Genomic DNA, 22,073 nt, shown 5'->3' with positions numbered 1-22,073 from the left:
GCTCCGGTGTGTGGAGTGGGAGGCGTTAGTCATGGAAACATTGCCAGAGCTGACAAATGACTGGGTTTCCCTGCCGAGAGCAGGACCACGAGCAGCAGGTACGGAGGAGACATGCAAGAAGACCGGTGAGTTTACCTTGGTTAGCTTGGTTATGTGACCCTGCAGCGCTTCTAACCCGACTGCTGGCTCAGGAGAAAGATTTTGACTTTCTGAACTAATGACAATTGAATACCGAGTTAATGAGTTAGGGCAATTTGAGCGCAATTCTCACTTTGAGATAGAAAGTGAAAAGAAACATTATAACCCCCATTGTCCAAGCCAAAAGGGGACAATATTTAAACAATGTGAAATAGAATATTGTAACCACCATTAACAAAGCCAAAAGGGAACAACATTCAAATGAAGTAAATGTGATTTAAAGAAAGGAAGATTACTTTTAGAAGGAGATTGTACCAAGCTTTGCCTAAGCCAAAGAAAGGCAAATAAACGAAACCAAAGTTGGCAGAACAGCAACCGTCCTAGTGATAATTATCAAGGGGGAGAGAAGTATAATCTGCATTGCCGGGGGCAAGTGAATCAGTGTGAAATACATTGTTAATGTTAATGGATATTTGTACCGCGCACTATCACCACCGGAGTGGGCCACTGGCGCTCTGGAAAAAAGAAGGGAGGGGTGAGTTAGTGGGGATAAGCTGGAAAAGTGCAAGAGAGCAGTGATGTGCTGTTGGCAGCCTCAGCCCGGTGGGTCCGTTGGCTGGGCTTGGGTTTTTTTTATGGTCGGTAGTCGTCGTGTGCTGTTGTGCGAGCCTATGTGTGGTTTGTTTTGTTGTTGCGGTGTAGTGAAGTTTGTGCGGATTGTTGTGTTGTAGGCTTGTGATTGTGTTTGGTTGGAGTTTTAGAGGTGATTGAAAAGGGGTGAAATTGTTAGTGGATTGGTTAATTGGCATTGCCATCCTTGTTATTATGTCCAAATGTGATGCGTGCTATCATTCACTGTTCTATCCGAGTGTGGCACTTGCTAATCTTCAATATCCTATCTCGATGTGACGCAGGCTAAAGATACACAAATTCCATCTAAGTGTGGCACATGCTAACATTCATAATCCTATCTAGATGTGACGCAGTTTAAAGTTAAAAAATACCATCTAAGTTTGGCACATGCTAACATTCATAATCCTATCTAGATGTGACGCAAGCTAAAGTTAAAAAATTCCATCTAAGTGTGGCACATGCTAGCATTTATAATCCTATCATAATCCTAATGCATGAAACAGTTGTTGATGTGACTTCCCGCATTGAGGATTAAAGTGTGGAAGGTTTTGAAGGAAGCCTTACCACAAGGTACTAATAGTAGTTGTAGGAAACATCCTGATTGAATCCAGGGAAAGGGGGTTCAACCGTGGATACAAGGATTTATGTCTTTAATTCTCTATGTGCATCTAAATGTTGTTTTATGAAGTTTGAACAGCCAGATAACCCTTTTATGATTTTGTTGCATGTATGAGGGTGAGGGAAGAGAGATTTTCGGACATTAGGTCAGTTTTCTTTAGCTTTGGGTTTGTTAGGTTAGGGAGAGTTAGGTATTTGTTCCACCCTTACTGTTCAATAAAATGGCTAATTGTGAGAAACCTCTACTTGTCCGTCTCGCATTTCTGACCCCTCACATTAGGAAGATCGGGATCAGTCTCTCTGGAGTCTCTAAGCCTGCCTTTCCTTGAGGTCTTGCAAAAGACATATGGAGGTCAGGTCCTGTAGGATCAGAGTCCTAGCAACTCACTCTAACAGGCTATTAGCTGTCTGTTCGTACTGAGTCTATTCGCCTACTGTTCCGTTTAACACGAAAGGAGACCAATCAGATTTGGCCCCCTGCAAGACAGATGGTGCAACCTACTCTTCTGGAGGCTGGAGGGAGCAGCCCTGGTTTAGCCATCAGGAGTGCAAGTCACCAGTAAGTAGCATTGCTAAGCCCACTCTGGAGTGGCTGCTCGCGCTTGTGCCATTCTTCGTAATGACTGTGCCTCCCATGCCTTTGAAACCATTGTGGAGGGTCAAGCAACGGAGGTACTTTTAGAAGGACATTAAAACCTATGCTGCTGTGTCTGTGAGAGCTCTGTAAAAGCCTAGGCCTTGTAGAGTCTCTATCCATAATGGGAGCCCAGGTGCGTCACAACAGAAATGCAATGGTTGTTCCCTTTTGCTTACTTGGGTTTAAAGCTACGTAGGCACCTTGGAATAATCAGCTGGACTTTAAAAGGCTTTCTAAGCAGCCACAAAGTATACCTACAGTGGCCTTTGGTTGTGATTTTTGGTAAGGGTCACAGTTTTGGAATGCTTCAGTGATTTACTCTCGGGTTTCCCCATTTTGCATAATTTATTTCTATGTTTAAGGGTAATGAGAGGGTTGTGTCTTTTTAATTAAATAAACTAAACAGAGTTTCCCTTTTTATTGTACTGTGTAGTATTTGTAATAGTAACTAAACCAATTTCTTTTCCAATACTTTTGATATTGTAATGCATAACTTACTCCAACCTAACCACTTATTGGGGATCACTAGCCTCAGTATATGAGCTCTCAATGAAATGTACCCCGTGTGGGGATGAAAGACAGGATCCCAACGCAACCAGTAAGGGGAAAAAGTTAGAGTAAAGGCGTGTGTGCCTAGGCGAGGGTCCCTTTACTCTGAAACAGAACAAATGGTTGCAGACACGAGCGGAGCGGCATATCTGAACGGTTTAAACCCTTCAAGAGGTTTGACAGGCGTTCCTCTCCGTGCTGTTACCGCCACTGCCTGGGCCGTCATGCTGGTACTCCGGTGCTGGCCCTGGGAACATTACATTACCAGCGCTCCCCACAGCAGGAGAGCACCCAACGTTAGCGTCCAACGATTTCAGCCCCCCTGGGCTGCGCATAAATAAAATAAAATAGGATTCCCTGGGCCACAGCTGGCAGAAGTGGTGCAGGCGGAAAAAGAGTTGTTGGGGCCCCACATTCTACATCTGATCGCTGGGCTGCACCTTTCAAACGCAGCCCAGCTCAGGTAAATACTTTGGGGGGCCCAGCACATTGCTGCTACTCCTTCTGTTACCCACTGACTGCCTGCACCCAGGGCCATCTTGAGGACCATCAAGAGAGCAGCAGCAGAGACCTTGAGACAGGCCAGGTTATCTTGTAAGCAAGGTTGTTTAGGAATAATTGTCTTTGTTAAGTGCTCTGTATGGACTTCGTAAATACCTTTTAAAGACTCGTTTATATTTTTGTTATTCAAAGGACTCTTTTTATTGCAGAACTCTTTTTTTGTCTCGGGCTGATAGCTCAGGGGCAACGTGCTGGCCTTGCAAGCAAGACGACATGGAGCAACACAGGTTCGAGCCCCGGGTCCGGGCTTAGAAACCTCTGGGTATTAAGCGCGTTATAAATAACCAATCATATCACATCATATTTTTGTTAGATGAGCAGCTGCTAGGTTTAATTTACATGTATAACTTGTGATTTCCTCTTTTGTACAAAACCTCACAAAACCCTGCTGATACTAGAAGAGAAAAGTATATAAGGGAATTTAGTACAACTAAATAGAACTGTACACCAGCATTCCTTTGTCTGCCTTTCCTTTTGTGTGCCAGTTACTATAACCTTGTGTCTTTCTCGCTTGAGGTTATTTGGGGATCCTGCCCTAACCGTCTGATTTCCCCGACCATCACAACCTTCCCGCGGGGCTCACCAGAGAGACCAGGGTTTGGAGACAGGTAAGAGGCAGGTTAAGTTATAAGTAAGGTATAATATATATATTTTGTGCCCGCCTACACCTGTCTCCCAGTAAGGTGCGTATTACATCCCCCCGCTACACAGAGGAGATCCAATGAAGCCTAGGAAGTGCCCATTTTGCTTTATTGGTGCCAAGAACCTGAAGGGAGGGTTGGAAGTTAGTCTGAGTAGTACCATCTATGGACCCACCCAGCTCTCCTTTTTTGATACAGTTTGCGAAAGCCAGGGGCATTTCATCCCTTAAACAAACGAAAAGCTTTAGGCATTTCAGCAGCTCACCAAAATGGATTCTATCAGTGCAGCGCAAGCAATTTGGACTCTTATCCAAAGAGGCCCAGTCGTGCTATTACCTTAAAAGCAGCTTAGAACAGTTCAGTGCCTTGTGAAATAAATCCAGATAATTCAGTGCCTTGTCAAAAAAGCTTAAGACAGTTCAACATCTTAGCAAAAGGGCTTTATACATTTCAAAACCCGGCCAAGACTCCCAGAAATTTGACATCTTACCAAAAGAGCTTCAGACATTTTAGAACATTGCCAAAACAGTCATACATTTCAGCTTCTTAACACAAGAGCTTCAAACATGGAAACACTTAAGTGACAAGAGCAATACACATTTCAGCATCTTGCCTACAGAGCTTCAGAATGGAAACACCTTAACTAAAGACTCCAGACATTTCAGCAACTTACCAAAAATGCATTGGCAATGGCAACAGTTTGGGCTTTTGTGAAGGCATGGGAAAGACTCAGGCCAGGCACTGCCGTTGTGGTATTAACTGCCCATTGATGGTAGTAAGTGCAAAATAATGTAAGCACCAGGGTATCTAATAGCAGTGCCCTGCAAATGCCTAATACTTACAAGCCAAAACTATTGGGAGTTTTTCAGCAGGAGCACTGCTTACCCCTCTTTTGAGCATTACCTGCATTGTAGAATGACTGGACATTGCTTCATCCCTCATCAATGGTGGTAGACTTAGGCCTTGATTTCGGAGTGAGTTACCCAAAAGTGAGCTAACAGGACTACTTGCAAATGGTTGGACTGAGTATTGCAGGAGGACTAGGTAAACTATGCCAAACCGCTAGTCACTGTCAAACTCTTATCTTCCATTTTGTCTATTCCTAGTCCTAGATTACACCTTTTGTGGGGAATTTGGGAATTGAGACTCTGTGGGCTTCTAAACAAATCTCTAGGCCCAGGTTGCGTCTGATGTTAGATGCTTGCCATTAGGCTAAATCCTGCATTATCATGCTCAGAGACACAAGTGGCAAGAGAATGCTGGGCAAAGGGCAGAAATCCAACATCCCCCGCTGTGTTCTTCAGCTGGAAGGGTCAGAAAAGGCTCATCATTGGAGTGAGAGGGAATTATGCCAATCCCGGACAGGCACATCTGCAGGTAGGTTACTAACCGGAGGAGCGTGCAGAGGACCAACACCATGCTGTGCTCCGCCAGCCCGGGGTAAGACTCTGACATGTAGTTATAGCAAGCCTTAAAGCAAGAATACACGGATAGTTGCCACACCTAGAAGAATCGCTCGCCAGTGACCTCCTGGAAGAAAACCACAAAGTCCCCAGCTCCTGCAACAACCTACAAGTGACGCCATTGATCAGTGCCGACAGACTCGACAAGATCAATGCTGGACAAACCATCCAGGTTTTTCATAAGAGTTCCTTTGGGTGTTAGCGATTGGCCTTGCCTTAAGTCTGCACTTTTCGTTGGGAAGGTTCTCAGTCCTTGCCTGTAATATTACACTCACTTTCCCTGGATGTAATATTTTCAGATAAATGACATTTCAGTCCCTTCTGGGATTTAAAATAGGATTTTCAAGCATGTATTATGATAGATTAATAGCAGTGCGACTCATTTTTAATTAAGATTCTCTTTTCAAACATACAATGACATATGACATTTCTAAGCTGTAAGACGTTTCCCCCATGCAGCTGTTTCCCAGAATGCAACGGTTTTAGACAAATAGCAGTTCAAACCACTTTGAGCTCTCGCTTTCAAGGTACGCTGTGGTTAGACAATTAACGGGTCTGGACTATAAGACTCTTTTTCTTAGTATGCAGTGTTTTATTAAACAAAATTACAATTCATGTCACTCTGGGCTTTACGACTCACTTTCCCAGAATTCAGTGCTCCAAGCTATATAGAACAATTTAATTTTCTTTGCTATGGGTTTTAAGGCTCCCCAACTTTCATTGTGTCACAAACAGTGTCCCAGTGGCGTATTAGGTTCCATCCCACCAAGCTGCCCCAGGGGCCTTTACACATTCCTTCATGCTGCGTTACTCTTGGCGTCCGTGTCCATCCCACCAAGCTGCCCCAGGGGCCTTCACACATTCCTTCATGCCGCGTTACTCTTGGCGTCCGTGTCCATCCCACCAAGCTGCCCCAGGGGCCTTCACACATTCCTTCATGCCGCGTTACTCTTGGCGTCCGTGTCCATCCCACCAAGCTGCCCCAGGGGCCTTCACACATTCCTTCATGCCGCGTTACTCTTGGCATCCGTGTCCATCCCACCAAGCTGCCCCAGGGGCCTTCACACATTCCTTCATGCCGCGTTACTCTTGGCGTCCGTGTCCATCCCACCAAGCTGCCCCAGGGGCCTTCACACATTCCTTCATGCCGCGTTACTCTTGGCGTCCGTGTCCATCCCACCAAGCTGCCCCAGGGGCCTTCACACATTCCTTCATGCCGCGTTACTCTTGGCGTCCGTGTCCATCCCACCAAGCTGCCCCAGGGGCCTTCACACATTCCTTCATGCCGCGTTACTCTTGGCGTCCGTGTCCATCCCACCAAGCTGCCCCAGGGGCCTTCACACATTCCTTCATGCCGCGCTACTCTTATTTATTTATTTATTTATTCACATTTGTTAAGCGCACAGCAGCCCATGGGCATTGTGGTGCTGGTTACAGTAGAGGTTCATATCTTAGTTACAGTAGTCACGTAAATACATACAGCATGAGATGGCATTGTGGCTTGTAGCGCATAGGTGCAGGGAGCATAGTAGTGCGCAGGTATGTACAGTGAGCTAGCAGCTAGTTGAAGAGTGTAGTTTTTAGATTTTTTCGGAAGGCTTGATGCAAGGTTTCCGCTCTGAGGGCTGTGGGTAGCGTGTTCCAGAGTTTAGGTGCCAGGTATGGGAAGCCTAGACCTCCTGCCTTAGCCCTGGTGATTCGTGGCACTGTGAGTTGGTTGGTGTACTCGAGTCTAGTGGGTCTAGGGGATTGTGATCCGACGAGAGAGTCCGATAAGTAAGAGGGTGCCATTAGGTTGATGCATTTGTGTGCGGTGGAAAGAATCTTGAAGGCGATTTGGTCTTTAACTGGTAGCCAGTGAGCGTTTTTTCTTGCTTGGGAGATGTGCTCTCTTTTGGGAATACTTAGAGCTGCTCTGAGAGAGTTGTTTTGAGTGGTTTGGAGTCTAGCTAAGTTTTTTTTGATGTCCCCGCTAGAAGGGAATTGCAGTAATCCAGTTTTGCTCCTATTGTGGCTCTCGCAATGGAGAGGCAATTATCTTTTGTTAGAAACGGCTTTATGGCGTTGATTAGTTTGGTACTCAGAGCGGAGGCTGATACAATGGCGCTAACTTGTTTATCCATAGATAGAGTAGCATCAATGTGGACTCCGAGCGTTTTAACTGACGAAAGGACTGGGATGATAGTTGTCAAAGCAGAAGTTTTGATAGGATGGATCCAATTTGGCTAGCATGGATTTTTGACCGAGAATGAAGATTTCAGTTTTGTCCCCGTTGAGGCATAGTCCATTGGTGGCCATCCAGGCTTGGATTGTGGAGTAAATCTATTGAAGGGTAGAAGCGTCTTTGATATAGCTCCCAGTGAGGGGAAGGAGCACCTGGGTATCATCAGCATAGTTTGTGTATGTGATCCCAAGTGCATCCAGTTTATCAAAGAGAGGCTTAGTAAATAGATTGTAAAGCGTAGGGGCAGTGCAGGATCCCTGGGGAACACCACAGTGTATGATAGTGGGTTCAGCGTTTGCTGTATTGGAGAACACTTTCATGGCTCTGCCTTGTATGAAGGACGTGATCCATGTTGCTGCGTGATTGGAGAAATGCACAGCATTCGTGAGGTGGTTGGTGAGGGTGTTATGGTCAACGAGATCAAACGCTGCTAAGAGGTCTAGGAGCAGGAGTAAGGCAGGCTTACCCATGTCAAGGATGGAGGTGATTTGGTTTTTCAGATCTAGTAAGGCGGTTTCCGTTCTGTGTCCTTTACGGAACCCGGATTGTCTCTTACCAAGGATGGAGTTGGTTTCGAGGTACAGTTGGATTTGCCTGTGGGCAGCCTTGTCTAATATTTTAAGAAGAAATGGGACGGTTGTAATTGGTCTATAATTATTGGGTTGGGAGGGATCTAGTTTAGGTTTTTTTAGGAGTGGACGTACCCATGCCTCTTTGAGGCAGTTGGGGACTATACCTGTTTTGAATGAGGCGTTTATGAAGGCGGTGATTAGTGGAGCGAGCTGCTCCGTGCATTCTTTGATATTTTTTGGGGGGCATACATCGCCCTTGCATACCGATGGTTTGAGATGTTTTAAGATGTCTAAGACATCTGTCTCAGATGTTTCAGAGAAGGAGAAGTTGGGATGGATGTTGCCTGACCGCTTGTGGTGGGTTTGCTTCTGGTGCTTCTGTTTAGGTAATGCTTTGTAATGGTCAGAGATTTTGTTCTGCAGGAGGTCTATTTTTTTTAGCATGGCAGCTTGTATGCTGGAGCACCAGGCTGCATCTTTAACGATTTCGTCCGTGCAGGTGGGCGGTACAGTTAATTCTTTAAAGATGGTAAATAGCTCTTTGGAGTGTGAGTTGGCTGGTGAGATTCTATTGTTGTAGGATTCTGATTTGGCTTTGAATATGGATTCTTTGTATTTTTTTGCAATGGTTCGGAAGATATCTTTAGTGGTGTCATAGGGGTTAGCCTGCCAAGTTTTTAGTGCCTGCCGTTTGGAGTTGCGCAGGTTAAGGAGCTCTTCTGTGAACCACGAATTGGAGTGGAAGGATTTCTTTTCTTTTTTGTTTTCTAGCGGGGCGACTGTGTTGATGGCGTTAGTTAATGTGTCTCTGAATAGTTCCGCTAGTATGACAGGGTCGGGAGAGAATGGTGGTGCTAGGCACGGGAGGTTGAGATAGGCACTGATGTTCTCTGCAGTTAGTTTTTTTGCGCTTCTGGCTACTGTGGCCGGTGCTGTAGTGGTGGGCTTAGGGCATGGCGTTATGGGGATGGTGAATAGCAGGCAGTTATGGTCTGTCCATGGGAGGGCGGTATTGGATACTATGTTTGTGTCGCAGTTGTGGTCTATAATCCAATCTAAGATGCGACCTTTTGCATGTGTGTGAGAAGTGACTTTCTGAGAGAAGCCAAGGTCACTAAGGTCCTTCATGAAGGATGTGGCTGTTTTGTCATTGGCGTAGTTGAAACCTAGATTGATGTCGCCTAGGAGTAGCGTTTTGGTGGATTTTTTTATATTGTTTCCTAGAAGGTGGGTAACTTGTCCTAAGAAGTCTGCCGGAGTTCCTGGAGGGCGGTAAACCACATGTATATTTATGGTACTATTAGGTGATAAGGCTATTTTGGCGGATAGTATGTCTACATTTCCTTCTTCCTGGTGGGGTATAGGTCTGATAGATATGCTGTCTTTGAATATAAGGGCAACTCCTCCTCCTGTTTTGGCTGGCCTGTCCTGTCTGAGGATAGAGTAACCTTTGGGAAGTGCGATTGTGATGGATGGGCCGGAGGCTTCGTGGAGCCAGGTTTCCGTGATGGCAATTATGTCTAAATCTTGGATGGTGATAAAATCATTGACTTCTAGCGCATGGGCATTGAGTGAGCGAATATTGAGTAGGGCGCATTTGTAGTGTATCTGTTGGTGGTTAGTTTTAGTATGTTCTTTGATTTCTGATTTAAGAGGAGAAGAGGATTGTTTGGTATTCTTGTGGGAGGGAGTCTGGTGGCGCACCTTAGTGCTGCTAGTGGTGGAGTTAGTTGGGCAAATGTGATTGGCGTTCATTTTGCGGGTGGTCCTAGATCCTAGGTGCTTATTTCTGAGTGAGATAAAAGAGGGTATGGTGCCAAGGTTCATAGGCTGAGTGCGGATCCTTAGTCTGAATAGTCTGGAGTGCAGTGTAGTGGGGTGCATGGCTGCTAACGTGGTGTGTTGGGAGGGCCTAAGTAGGATGTCTATGGTGTTGAGGTTAAGGCTGCTGTTGTACACGTGGGTGTCTTGACCTGGCCTGCGATCGCTTGTGAGCAATGTGCCTAGCATGCATATGAGTAGTGGTAGGATGTGAATGTTGGAGTAGGGTGACAATAAGGACTAGTCAGTCTAACTGGCGTTAATTCCTTAGGGCAGTGGTAACCTGGAGTGGCTGTTAGTACTAGAATGAGGATCAATACTAGCAATGCAGTCAATACAGGCTGGCGACAATCTTGGCAATGCAATATCAAGAGAATGAGGATCAATACTAGCAATGCAGTCAATACAGGCTGGCGACTATCTTGGCAATGCAATATCAAGAGAATGAGGATCAATACTAGCAATGCAGTCAATACAGGCTGGCGACAATCTTGGCAATGCAATATCAAGAGAATGAGGATCAATACTAGCAATGCAGTCAATACTGGCTAAGGAGCAAGGTGCCTACTATAGGCTGTGGAGCAGTAGAGGCAGTACTGGGGAGGTCTGCGCAATGTTTGGGCTAGTAAACAAGAATATTTGGAGCATTATGAGTCTAGCAAGGCAATATATGTGCAATCCCATATGCTGTAACTGATTACACACGGCAAGAGACGACGTACATAGTGACTATGCCTTTGGTATATATGAGACTGCTAAAGCAGTTAAGCAATGTGATACAACTGTGCGATAGAACATAGAACTCTTGGCGTCCGTGTCCATCCCACCAAGCTGCCCCAGGGGCCTTCAAACATTCCTTCATGCCGCGCTACTCTTGGCGTCCGTGTCCACCCCACCAAGCTGCCCCAGGGGCCTTCACACATTCCTTCATGCCGTGTTACTCTTGGCGTCCGTGTCCATCCCACCAAGCTGCCCCAGGGGCCATCCCACATTCCTTCATGCCGCGTTACTCTTGGCGTCCGTGGACTACAATGAATCCGATCACTCTGGGTTGTAATACTTACTTTAGCAAAAGGCAGTGCTGCAAGCAATTAATAACAGTGTAATAGCTACGGGCTTTAAGACGCCCTTTCCCAATATTCAGTGTTTCAGGCAACGAATACAAATCGGGTTCATTCCGGTCTTTAAAACTCACTGTCTCAGCATTCAGCGTTTCACACAGAGCGTCACCACAATGCCTTACTAAGTACCCTTTCCACCAAGTTGCTTCGGGTAGCTCCACAAATGCTGTTATACAGCATTACTTCTCAATTATTCAGTTCACTCTGGGTTTTAATACTCGCTTTACCATTATTCTGCATTTCACACAAAGTATGACTTTGTGGATTCAATTCCGCCAAGGTGCTTGGGTGTCTCTTCACAAATCTCATTACGCAGCCCTACTCCGTGGCCTTCATGTATTGCAGCAATTTAGTTCACATTGGACTTCCAGTATGGCAACACTGAACCTCCTAGTTGCTTGGAGAATTCCTCTTGCGCCCTTTTTTCTCTTAAGGTCAGGTCACAATCTTCTTTCACTTCATCTTTCAATTTTCAGGCTCCTTTGCTTATGGTGTTATGGAACTGTGGGCTTTGCTCTCCTCTCCTGCCTTCTTTCTCTCCCCCTCTCTTCAGAGCAGAGCGGTCTCTCTTCTCAAATGTGTTCAGCTGCTGTGAAGTATGGCATTCTCATCTGGTTGCACAGACTGGTTTTGCTCACCCCCTTTGACCAGCCTCCTCACAACAGGTTGAAGGCAGCTGCATAGCCCTGCCGCTTCCTCTTCACAGACTTTATTTAGCTGTAACCCAAGACACAACCAAGACTCTTTTTTTGTATTTATCTTCAGTTTCTTCAAATATGCTGGTCATGTAAGAGCACTTTTGCTTATGACCGTGTCTTTGATGCTCTTCTTGTATTCAAGCAATTGTATTCATACAAATAAATAAGCCCACTTTTCCTATGCATCTTAACTGTAATAGTACCTTACCTAGCTAAACAATTAGAAATGTGTGGTCACAGAGGAACTACAGCATATTTTGAAGTCCCTTAGCACTGGATCCTGCGCAAACTGGTTTTAGACCAGGAAGTGGATCTGAGTCAGTTATCAATTTGATTCCGGACAACCATTGGCAGGATGGCCAAGGCTAGGCCAATGTATTGGTGCTGCTGGTTCTCTCTGTATAAGGCAACACGGTCAGTTATTCGCGCCTTCTATCACGACTTTCAAAGATAGTCTAACTATAGAATGGATTTGCTGTTTTCTGATTGACAGATATCTCTGTATCAAAACCAATAAAAAGGAGATGTGGCATCCCTCGAGGCTCAGCGCTGTCACCGCCATTATTTAATATCCATCTCAGACCTCTCATTCAGCTAATCAACACTTGGACATGCAAGTGTTCAGTTACGCACACAAAACCCAGCTCCTCTTCTCAGTCAACCCAGGAAACAGATCGCCTAGTTACTTGCTAATCAAATGTATGCAAACTATTCATCAATGAAAGTGTTAAGCTGAACCCTGATTAAAAAAATGACAGATCACAAAGGATCCACCTGCAACCTGCTCAGACCATCTATGGACGAAGATGCTGGAAAACCCACCAACCACAGTTGTTCCAAATCATGGAATTCTAATGGACTTTGACCTCTCATGGTACTCACCATATAGATTATGCCAGGAGTATCTGGGTTGTTAAGTACTTCGTTATTAAACTGCAATGGCTGTAAAATGCGGCAGGCATTTGCTATATAGGATCAACAGGCGAGAGCATATATAACGCCAGCACATCGCTCGCTACATTGCCAGCCAGTGGGGTGGTGATTTGAGTTGAAGACTTTATGTGTGCCATACCAAATACTTAATTTAAAGTTTATTCGAGACGCAAAAGCCTTATGATCCTGTCCATTCATAGGGACCTGCAAGCTGTGGCTCTCCAGATTTTATGGACTACAACCCCTACAATCTTTCACGATTGACTATGCTGGTTAGGACTTATTAGTCATAAAGAACAAGAAACCGTGAACAAGCAGACAGTCCTTCTCTAGACCATCACTCTCGAACCCACTTTCAGAGAAGCTCTAGGTAGCTGATAGCATTTGCCTTTTAAAAAGAAAATGCTAAGTGAAGCAGCTTTGGATTCAAGACTGGATTGAAACGTCTACTGGGAAAAATGAATATAAATTATATTCCAATCTTCACTACGAAGAGAAAAGCTTGGACTCTTTGCCCAAATTTTAAAACATTCTCTCTTCTAGAAAATGGAAGTCCATTTTCATGAGCTTAAAATGTTATGTTTTACCTACTTGGGAAATACAAGGCATTAGAGGAAAATGGGAACAGGCACTTACATTCTGTCATTTTTGTACTATCCAGGAATAGGAAACTTTGAAGCATCTCTTTATAGAATGCAGTAATAATAATTCTTCTAAATTCAAATAATTAAAGCCCCTTGCAATTGCTGCTATTAGATATATTGAACGAGTATCAGGCAGGGACTCGTATTGTCATGTTCATACTTTGATAGGAATTTCTCTTTTCTTGTTTTTTATTATTGACTTTATATATGAACGTACTATTATATCGGAATTATGGGGATAGATTTATTTTATGTTTAAATGTGATCATTTATTCATAGTATGTTGTATACGTACATAGATTGTGTTGTGAAGATGTGTAATAAACCGTATACAATAATGCAAACAAATAATAAATAAAACAAAAAAATGCTAAAGACTTTGTTTGACTACAGACATGCAACCCAAAGCCAAAGCGTCCCCTCGGCTGTGCCTAATCACTCTATAAAAGGCATGCAGCTCAACATAACTGTTCCCCAATCTCACAGACACCCTACTGTACCCTGCTATGTGCTAAGTGCCTAGCGTTATGCCTGCTTCTTGGGGAGGTTTCTTGGCTAAGATAGAAGACCTACTCTTTAATTTCTTGCAAGAGAGCATGGTTGGAATGAGAGTACATTCCTGAGACAGCAAATTTAGATTTCCTCTTCTTTACTTTCTCAAACCCTTTGCATTTTTGGAAATGTGTATCATTTTTTTAAATGATTTATTTCATTTAATATAGTGCCCATACCAGAAGGTAAAACAGCACTTGTGCAGAGTGAAGACAGAGGAGCATAGAACACAGTTTATACATACTTGTTAAATAGCTGTGTTTTTAGGAGTTTTTTAAAGACATTGTAGGAGGGTTCATTCTGGATGTGGTCTGGGAGGGAGTTCCACAGAGTGGGGGCGGTGAAGCTAAAGCTGGAGGCCACTGCTCGTTTGAGGTTGAAGCAAGGCATCTATAGGATCAGTTTGGAGTAGGAGCGAAAGGGAGCATGTAATAGGCTTAGGTTAAATACATGGGGTGAGATAAGAAGGAGCATTGTCGTGCAGGCAGCGGTGTGAGAAGGTTAGCGTTTTGAATTCGATTCTTGCTTTTATAGGGAGCCAGTGGGCATCTCTTCTTGATGTTGTAACATGGGCCGAGAATTTTAGTCACAGGGCTAATCTCAAGGCCTTGTTTTGCAGAAGTTGCAGTTCAGCAAGGTTTTTTGCTGAGGTCCCTGAGAACAGCACGTTGCAATAATCGAGCTTACTGCCAATAATAGCTTAGGCGGTTGTGTCAGACAATTTTGGGGTGAGATGAATTTCCTGTTAAGGGAAATTAGTTTGGCTGTGGAAGCAAGGACACTGATGTGGCGGGCCATGTTAAGCTATGAGTCGAGGTAGACCCCCATGGTCTTAACATGTTTAGACACTTGGATGGTGTTACCATCGATGGGGAAGGAAGAATAAGCAGGGTCCAGGGTGCTTAGGCGATGCGCCAAGCCTAAAATAAGGAGCTCTATCTTCTCGTCGTTAAAGCATAGGTTATGGGTAGCCATCCAGTTCTGGATAATACTGCAAGTCTGGTTGATAGTTGCTATGTCTTGGGCCTAATCGCCTGATAATGGGAGTAAGACTTGCTTGTCGTCTGCAACATTTGTGTATGGAATATCTAGTACATCAAGGTGGTCAAAGAGTGGCTTTGTGAAGGTGTTGTATAGAGCAGGTGAGATGCAGGATCCCTGGAGAACACCACAGAAGACAGGGATAGGGTCCGCAGTGAAAATGTATATGAAGATCCTTGAGGTGCGTTCATTCATGAAGGGTTTAATCCATTGGGAGCCCTGGTGTGAAAAGTGGAAGTTGGTAAGGATGTGTTGGCAAAGGATGCCATGATCAACAAGGCCAAATGTCGCTGATAGGTCAAGGAGGAGCAGGATGGCAGTTTTTCCTGAGTCGTGGATGTTGTCAAGTTGAACTTTGAGATCCAGGAGTGCTGTTTCTGTGCTGTGTTTTGGTCCGAAACTTGATTGTCTGAAGCCCAGGAGCTGGTGTTGCTCAAGGCGGATCTGGATTTGGAGTAGACGATGTGGTCTAGGATTTTGAGGAGGAAGTGTACAGTTGTAATGGGTCGGTGGTTCGATGGGATGGTAGGGTCAAGTGAAGGTTAATTAATGAGGGGAGAGACTCGGGTATTTTTGAGGCAAGTGGGGACATTGTTAGAGGCAAAGGAGGTGTTCACAAAGTCACAGATCGCAGGTACTAGTGTGCCTACACAGAGCTTGAGGATGTGTGCAGGGCAAACATCACCTTTACAATTGGACGGTTTGAGGTGGAGGATGGTAGCAGAGACAACTTTTCGGGTGACAGGGGAGAAGTGGCAGATGGGGTTTGGGCGTTGGGGGGACAGGCCTGGAGGGGCGAGAGAAGGTGGTTTGGCAACAAGCAGAGGTTTCTTGGCATACATTTTGGCTTTCAGGGAGTCCATTTTGTTGGAGAGGTATGAATGTTGGTGCACCAGGATTTACCGATGTGTACTAAAGAGGGTCAAGGGGATGGGTTTTCTAGCTGCTTGAGGATGGAGAGTAGTTATTCTGTGGTGAAGCTGGCTTCCGAGATTCTGGAATTGTACAAGTTAGCTTTGGCTAGAATGAGGGAGGTTTTGTACATTTTGGATGCAGTAAGGTAAGTAGCGTGATTAGTAATTAAGGGGGACTGCCTCCATATATGCGTTAGGGGCTGTGTGCGTTTTCGGAGCGATACAAGTTCCTCTGAGAACCATTTGTTAGGTTTCCTACCTGATTTGGGGGTAATAGGTTTCAGTAGGGCGAGTTGGTCGATGGTGTGAGCGAGGGCCGAGAGAATCAAGGATGCATGGGCTTGGGCGTCATTGGCAGCAGAAGAGGGTCCAGAGAGGTGTGTGATGAGGTTGGGGGAGAGCTTGGTTTCAGCGAGTCTGCTGGTGTTGCGGCTGAGGGTAGGCGGTGGGATGGTGACTGGGTTGGGTGGCTGGTGAGTAAGAGGAAGCTCATACTGGATGAGGGAGTGATCATACCATGGCAAGGGTGAAATGTTTGTGATGTTTTCAGGTGTGTTGAGAGTAAGGATCCGGTCTAGGGTGCGTCCTTTGGAGTGGTTGGGAGTGGTTGGGTGCGTGGACTAGTTGGGAGAACTGCATGTCTTTAAGAGAGGAGGCGAGGTATTTTGCCTTGGTGTCAGAGGCATCTTTAAAGCCAAGGTTGAAATCCCCTAGGACAAGGAATTTGTTAGGCGGTTTTATTAGGGGTGAGAGAAGTAATGGGATGTCGAGCTCTGGATTGTTTTGATGTTTGGGTTGGCAGTAGAGGATAAGAAGATTGATAGGGGTTTTTGGGTTTTGGGGAAGTTTGGTCAGGAGGAGTTTCTATCCAGGCAATGGTATGCATGTTGATTTAGGGCTCAAGTCTGTTGTTGATGATCTTTCTTGCTAATGTTACTAATGGTGGCCTTTACAAAGACATTGATATCCCTGAGGGGCACTATTTTTAATATCATGGGCATGCCATGGCTGACCTTACACAGCCAGATATAACTTGATGGTCAGTCTGATGGCTGCAGCTGCATACTAGTCAGGTTGCACTGTAGTCTGAAGTCTTTGTTTGCATCAAAAATATCGGATTGTCAGATCTTCCAATAGCAAGTTCCACATTGAGAATCATTCAATGGAGTACTTCTATTAAACCAGATGAATGACTGGCTTTTTGGGCTATGAACAAACCTTTCAATGATCATTGGCTTAGGAGAAGCCCGGGAATGAAATGAAGGGATGCCTCCACTGGGGGAATGTCCTAGAATCATACATAAATACCTACCTTTGCCTATCAGCCATGGTCCATATTCACCTCACTTACACAAGTGTAACCGTCTTGTAACTAACCTCTTCTAGGTAGAATTGTGAAGCCAACCTTGTGTCACATCCTGACAGAACTGTGAAGGTTAGCATGTACCACTTCCAGACAGCAATGCCACCAACCAACCCTACTACAATTTTCCCCCTCTGCATACACCTCTCGAACTCTAACCAAGCACAACCATACCTCTATGGCAAAGCATAAAAAACATACCACACATAGCCTCGCACAGCAGCATATGACGGCTAGACGGCTACCAACCGTGGTGTACACTTGAGTTCAGCAAGCAGTGTGAACCGAGCGGGGGCTGCCAGCAGCACATCACGGCACCCTTGCTCTTCCTTCTCGCTCATTCCTACTAGCTCACCCTGTCTTCTTGCTTTTCGTATCCGCCAGTGCGCCGGGGACCACTCCAGTGGCAATGGTGCATGGTGTGGATGTCCTTTAAGATAACATAATAACTATGAACCCCAAATCTAGGTGTGTTTTCTCATTGTATATCGTTCTGTGAAACCTGGGCCTTTCTCCCACTATCTAGGAATTCTGAGATGTAGGTGTGTTTTCTCAATGTACACCATTCTGTGAAACCTAGAAACCTAGGCCTTGCTCCCCACTATCTAGGAATGCTCAAATCTAGGTATGTTTTCTCATTGTATACAATTCTGTGAAACCTAGGCCTTTCTCCCATTATTTAGCAATTCTCAAATATAGGTGTGTTTTCTCAATGTATACCATTCTGTGAAACCTAGTCGTTTCTCCCACTATCTAGGAAATCTCAATCTAGGTGGGTTTTCTCATTGTATACCATTCTGTGAAACCTCGGCCTCTTCTCCCACTATCAGAGACAATGAGGTAAGGAAAACCTGCTAACCCAAATCTAAAACCTCAACTTTCCCCATACACTTCTCATACAGAAACTCGCACAACCACTTCTCTGCACAGCAACCCACACATACTTCACCATATTGCAACAACTGACTAACAACACATAACCCGGTACAACAGCACATGGAAATTCGCACCATCCCGAAAACCTCACTTAAGCTCAGTGAACGCTGAAAACCAAACTGAAGCTGCCAACAGGACATCACAACTCTCACTTTCTTATTCCCGCTACACCCTACTAACTCCCCCAGACCCCTTTTTTTCTCCCTCCTTTTCAGATCCGCCAGAGCGCCTGAGGGCCATTCCAGTGGTGACGGTGCGTGGTACAAATACCCTTAACATTAACATAAATAAAATAATAAGATTGCTAATTGGTAATATAGGAACATACAAAACTTCACCATCTCCTTTACCCTTAACAAGACTCATTTTGTAGTCTTCGCCAATGGGAGGTGTGCAGGTGATCAGGATATAAGTCAGGTGTTTCCTGCTCCTATTAGTAGCCTACATGAGTCTGTTAATAAGGTATATGAGCGGAGGCATGCAGCATGCGCAACTAAAGAGAAACCATGTGTGGGAAATGGAACAACATAAAAAGGTGCTTAGCTCATTTGTAGACAGTGTAAGCATCCCAGGGAGTGAAATCATGGTTGCAGGTGTACAGGAGCTCTAAATGTCCAACGGACATAGAAGGTGTAATCGTCCCATGAATTAGAAATTGTTACGGCCCTAGGAATATCACACAGTTACAGACAGTTTGAGTGCCCCAAGTGTGATAAAACTGACACACAGATACAGACTGTGGGATATGGGGTAAAATCGCTGACAGATAAATACAAGTGTTGACCATTCCTGGGTTCAAATTAGTCACAAAGATACCAATAACCATTTAGGGGTGTGCGTAGATCTTCCAGCACACATATTGATTCTAAGAGCTGTAATAATCTGGATTTCCAACCTCTGTCACATGGCAGCGTCACCGCATTTGCAAAGCCACCATGTTGCGCTTGAACTATCCATCTGGCAGCACAAGAGATGCTGTGAGAAGCCTAGTACGTTAGATCGCTGATACACAAATACATAAGGTGAGAGAAAACAGAGGGTGGGGGGGTCATCACTGACAGAAGCCAGGGTGTGACATTCCTAGTAGATACGATCAATGAGATGACCACCAGGAACTAAATGACTGATACAAACCTACAGAAGGACTGAGCATACCAGGAGTGATATCTCTGAAACACAGGGCACCAAGTCTGTTCATCCCAGGGGATAATATCCCTGAACCATAGATACAGAAGGTGTGAGAAACCAATGGGTAAGAGCACTCACACACAAGACCCCAACGAGTAATTGTTTGGTGGTCAGATCCCTGGTGCCTGGGTGGTGGTAGTAGTAGTAATAATATTCATTTGCATAGCGCCATTTCCATTAATATGGTCTCAACGCGCTTGTGGTGGGAACCCCCTTGGGGACCACAGTCCACAGTATGGGAAATTTCTCAGAAAAGGCTTAGAATGTGTGTGTGTATTTGCCCAGATAAGGATTTAGATGGGCTGGCCCGGCTCCAGTAAGCAACCCAAGAGATCAGGCATGTGGAAGGTTACTGAGGGAGGTCAGGAGAGTGCACAAGTGCAAGAGACTTTTTAGGTGTTCAGCTGGACTGAATGTTTGCAGTAGGTCATTACTGTATTCTAATGGCGTTGAAGCTTAATCTGGTGTAAGGAGGCGAAAAATGTTATGTGCCCAGCTTGACTGAATTTGTCGTAGGTCATTGCTGCATTCTGTTGCATGCGTGTGGGTAGCCATGCCTGTGGCAGATGTCCACCAAAGTGGTGTGTTTATATGTACCTTGATGCTCGGATGGAGCTTTGTTATTTACGCCCCTATTTGATCAGGTTGTCCGTGAGAGAGTCCGCTAGGCGCACAAGCCGGTTTGCCATAATAAGTCTTCTAAGCGTCATGAACAAGTTATCTTAATGCATCTGCTGTGCATGAAAGAGCAGTTGGTATGTCTTCTAGGTTCGATATCGAGGCTAACCACCTATCTGTGTAGTGAACGAGTATGTGACCAGTGCTTTAAATGGACCAGCGCTACCCGACGCTCAGTACCTGCACGTTTTATTTTTCAGCATTTGAGTAGCTGCACTTCTCAAAGCCTCAAAAACAGTACCAGTAGTCAACTATGTGGGCAGATGAAAATTAAAGCATTTCATTTCACTTTAACACAATGAAGGACTAAGCTCCTGCAGTATTTGCTGGGAAAACAGTGCCCCCTCCAGGCTTGGACTGGTCTACAGGGCAATGCCCGAACGAAAAACACAAAATGCTAGAGTGGGCCATGTTTTTTTGGATCCTTTTGGGCCACTTTTTAAGCCCATGTGGGCCAGATTAATACGTTTCTTCACCATGCACCTAGTCGTTTTGACCACTATTACTGAATAAATATTCTTTAAAATGCACAATTTGCATCACATTTGATCAAAAACCACCCCCTTTTGCATTGGTGCCCAAGACAATTGTGAGCCCCAGTCCGCCCCTGGCCCCCTCCCTCCTCTGTCCAGCTCCCAGTGCCCATAATGTCCCCTTCAGGGCCCACCCTCATAATAAAAGGGGAGACAGGCATGCAGCTTCTGAACTCTGTGCACACTAGGCACGGACCACCACTTTGCTAAGTGGGCTTCACCTGTTATGGATCAGATGGAGCGCGGATTGATTGGAAAACCTGGGCCGTTACCTTTTTAACATGTTTCATTGTTAATAGCAGTGCGAGTAATTGGAGTTGTGGTTTTGACTGAAAACACGCACGGGGCTTAATCCTTATTATTAGACAATGGATTCGAGCAAAAATAAAACTCCCCTTTTAAAGCGTAGTTTACAGCTATGATATCTGGTACTTTGACATGCAAACAAGACAGTCTCTACTTACGGATATTCTATTTTTCTTAACACATTACATAAGAAGAAACTGGAAGTTGGTGTGATAAAATCCCAGAGATACTGCTTAATCAAAATGTGTGATCTATGTCAAACACTGTAATCCCAGAGTGGGAGTTCTTAAAGGCTAACATCGTTTATACATAACAATACTGGGGCCAATACAGGTCAACATCAGTCTATGATGGATGAGAGTCTTTGAGAGATGGTTGCATTATGAATAAAATGTAAAGTTAATGACTTAACAGTAAGTCCTTCTACTGAGATGTTGTTTGGAGAACTGAGATGTTTCAGCCGAGCATTCTCCCGAGGCCAGACTGCACAGAGTTAACGACGGTGTGAGAACACAACTGAAGTGGGTGTGTGGGGAGTGCAGGGCTTTAAGTGGGCCGGGGCCTGCCGGGGCCCCCCCTTCCACTGCACTCAACATTGGCGGGATGCATTATCCCGTCGCCGCGACGGGAGATGCGCCTGCCATGAAGTCAGGCATCTGACAGAAGTGGCAGCCAACCACAGCGGTGCTGTGCCTGGCTGCCACTTCTGTAAGTCATAGTAACTGCCTATGGTGACCTCTCGCGCGAGGGGTCACCAGAGGCAGTTACTGTCCCTTTGTTTCCCCAGGTCGCCGAGACGTCTTTAACCCTCGGCGAACCTGGGGATTCCTCGACATTTTTCGAGGTTTATGAAAGATGGCTTGAAAAGTACACAATTCAAGCCATCTTTTATAAATCTTTGCCGACGGACAATTTTGTCCGTAGTCAAAGTTTTATAAAAGATGGCTTGAATTGTGTACTTTCAAAGCCATCTTTTATAAAACCGAAATGTTTAAAAAAAAAATGGCCTGAAAGGTAGGCAAACCGTAAGGTATGCACACACAAATATATATGCATGTTATATATCTGTGTGCGTACCTTACTATGGTTTGTGTACTTTGCAAGCCATCTTTTCTAAACATAGAAATAAATATGTTATAAAAGATGGCTTGCAAAGTACACAAACCATAGTAAGGTACGCACACAGATATATAACATGCATATATATGTGTGTGTGCATACCTTACGATTTGCGTACGTTTTAGGCCACGCCCCCCACAAGCCACGCCCCCAAATGAGGGCCCCCCCTCGATTTCTTACCCCACTTAAA

General features: G+C 45.0%; 1 protein-coding gene across 1 annotated transcript in view; it reads right to left on the bottom strand.

Annotated features, from left to right (window-relative positions):
* Positions 1-22,073, bottom strand: part of DLG4 (discs large MAGUK scaffold protein 4) — a 1,400,174-nt gene that overhangs the window by 996,183 nt on the left and 381,918 nt on the right. The gene's annotated exons all lie outside the window — the stretch shown is intronic.

This window comes from Ambystoma mexicanum, chromosome 1p, assembly GCF_040938575.1.
Source record: "Ambystoma mexicanum isolate Mex_15411 chromosome 1p, UKY_AmexF1_1, whole genome shotgun sequence".
NCBI classification, from domain to species: Eukaryota; Metazoa; Chordata; class Amphibia; order Caudata; family Ambystomatidae; genus Ambystoma; species Ambystoma mexicanum.
The sequence above is the reverse complement of the archived record's forward strand: the minus strand, read 5'-3'. Positions and strand labels throughout refer to the sequence as shown.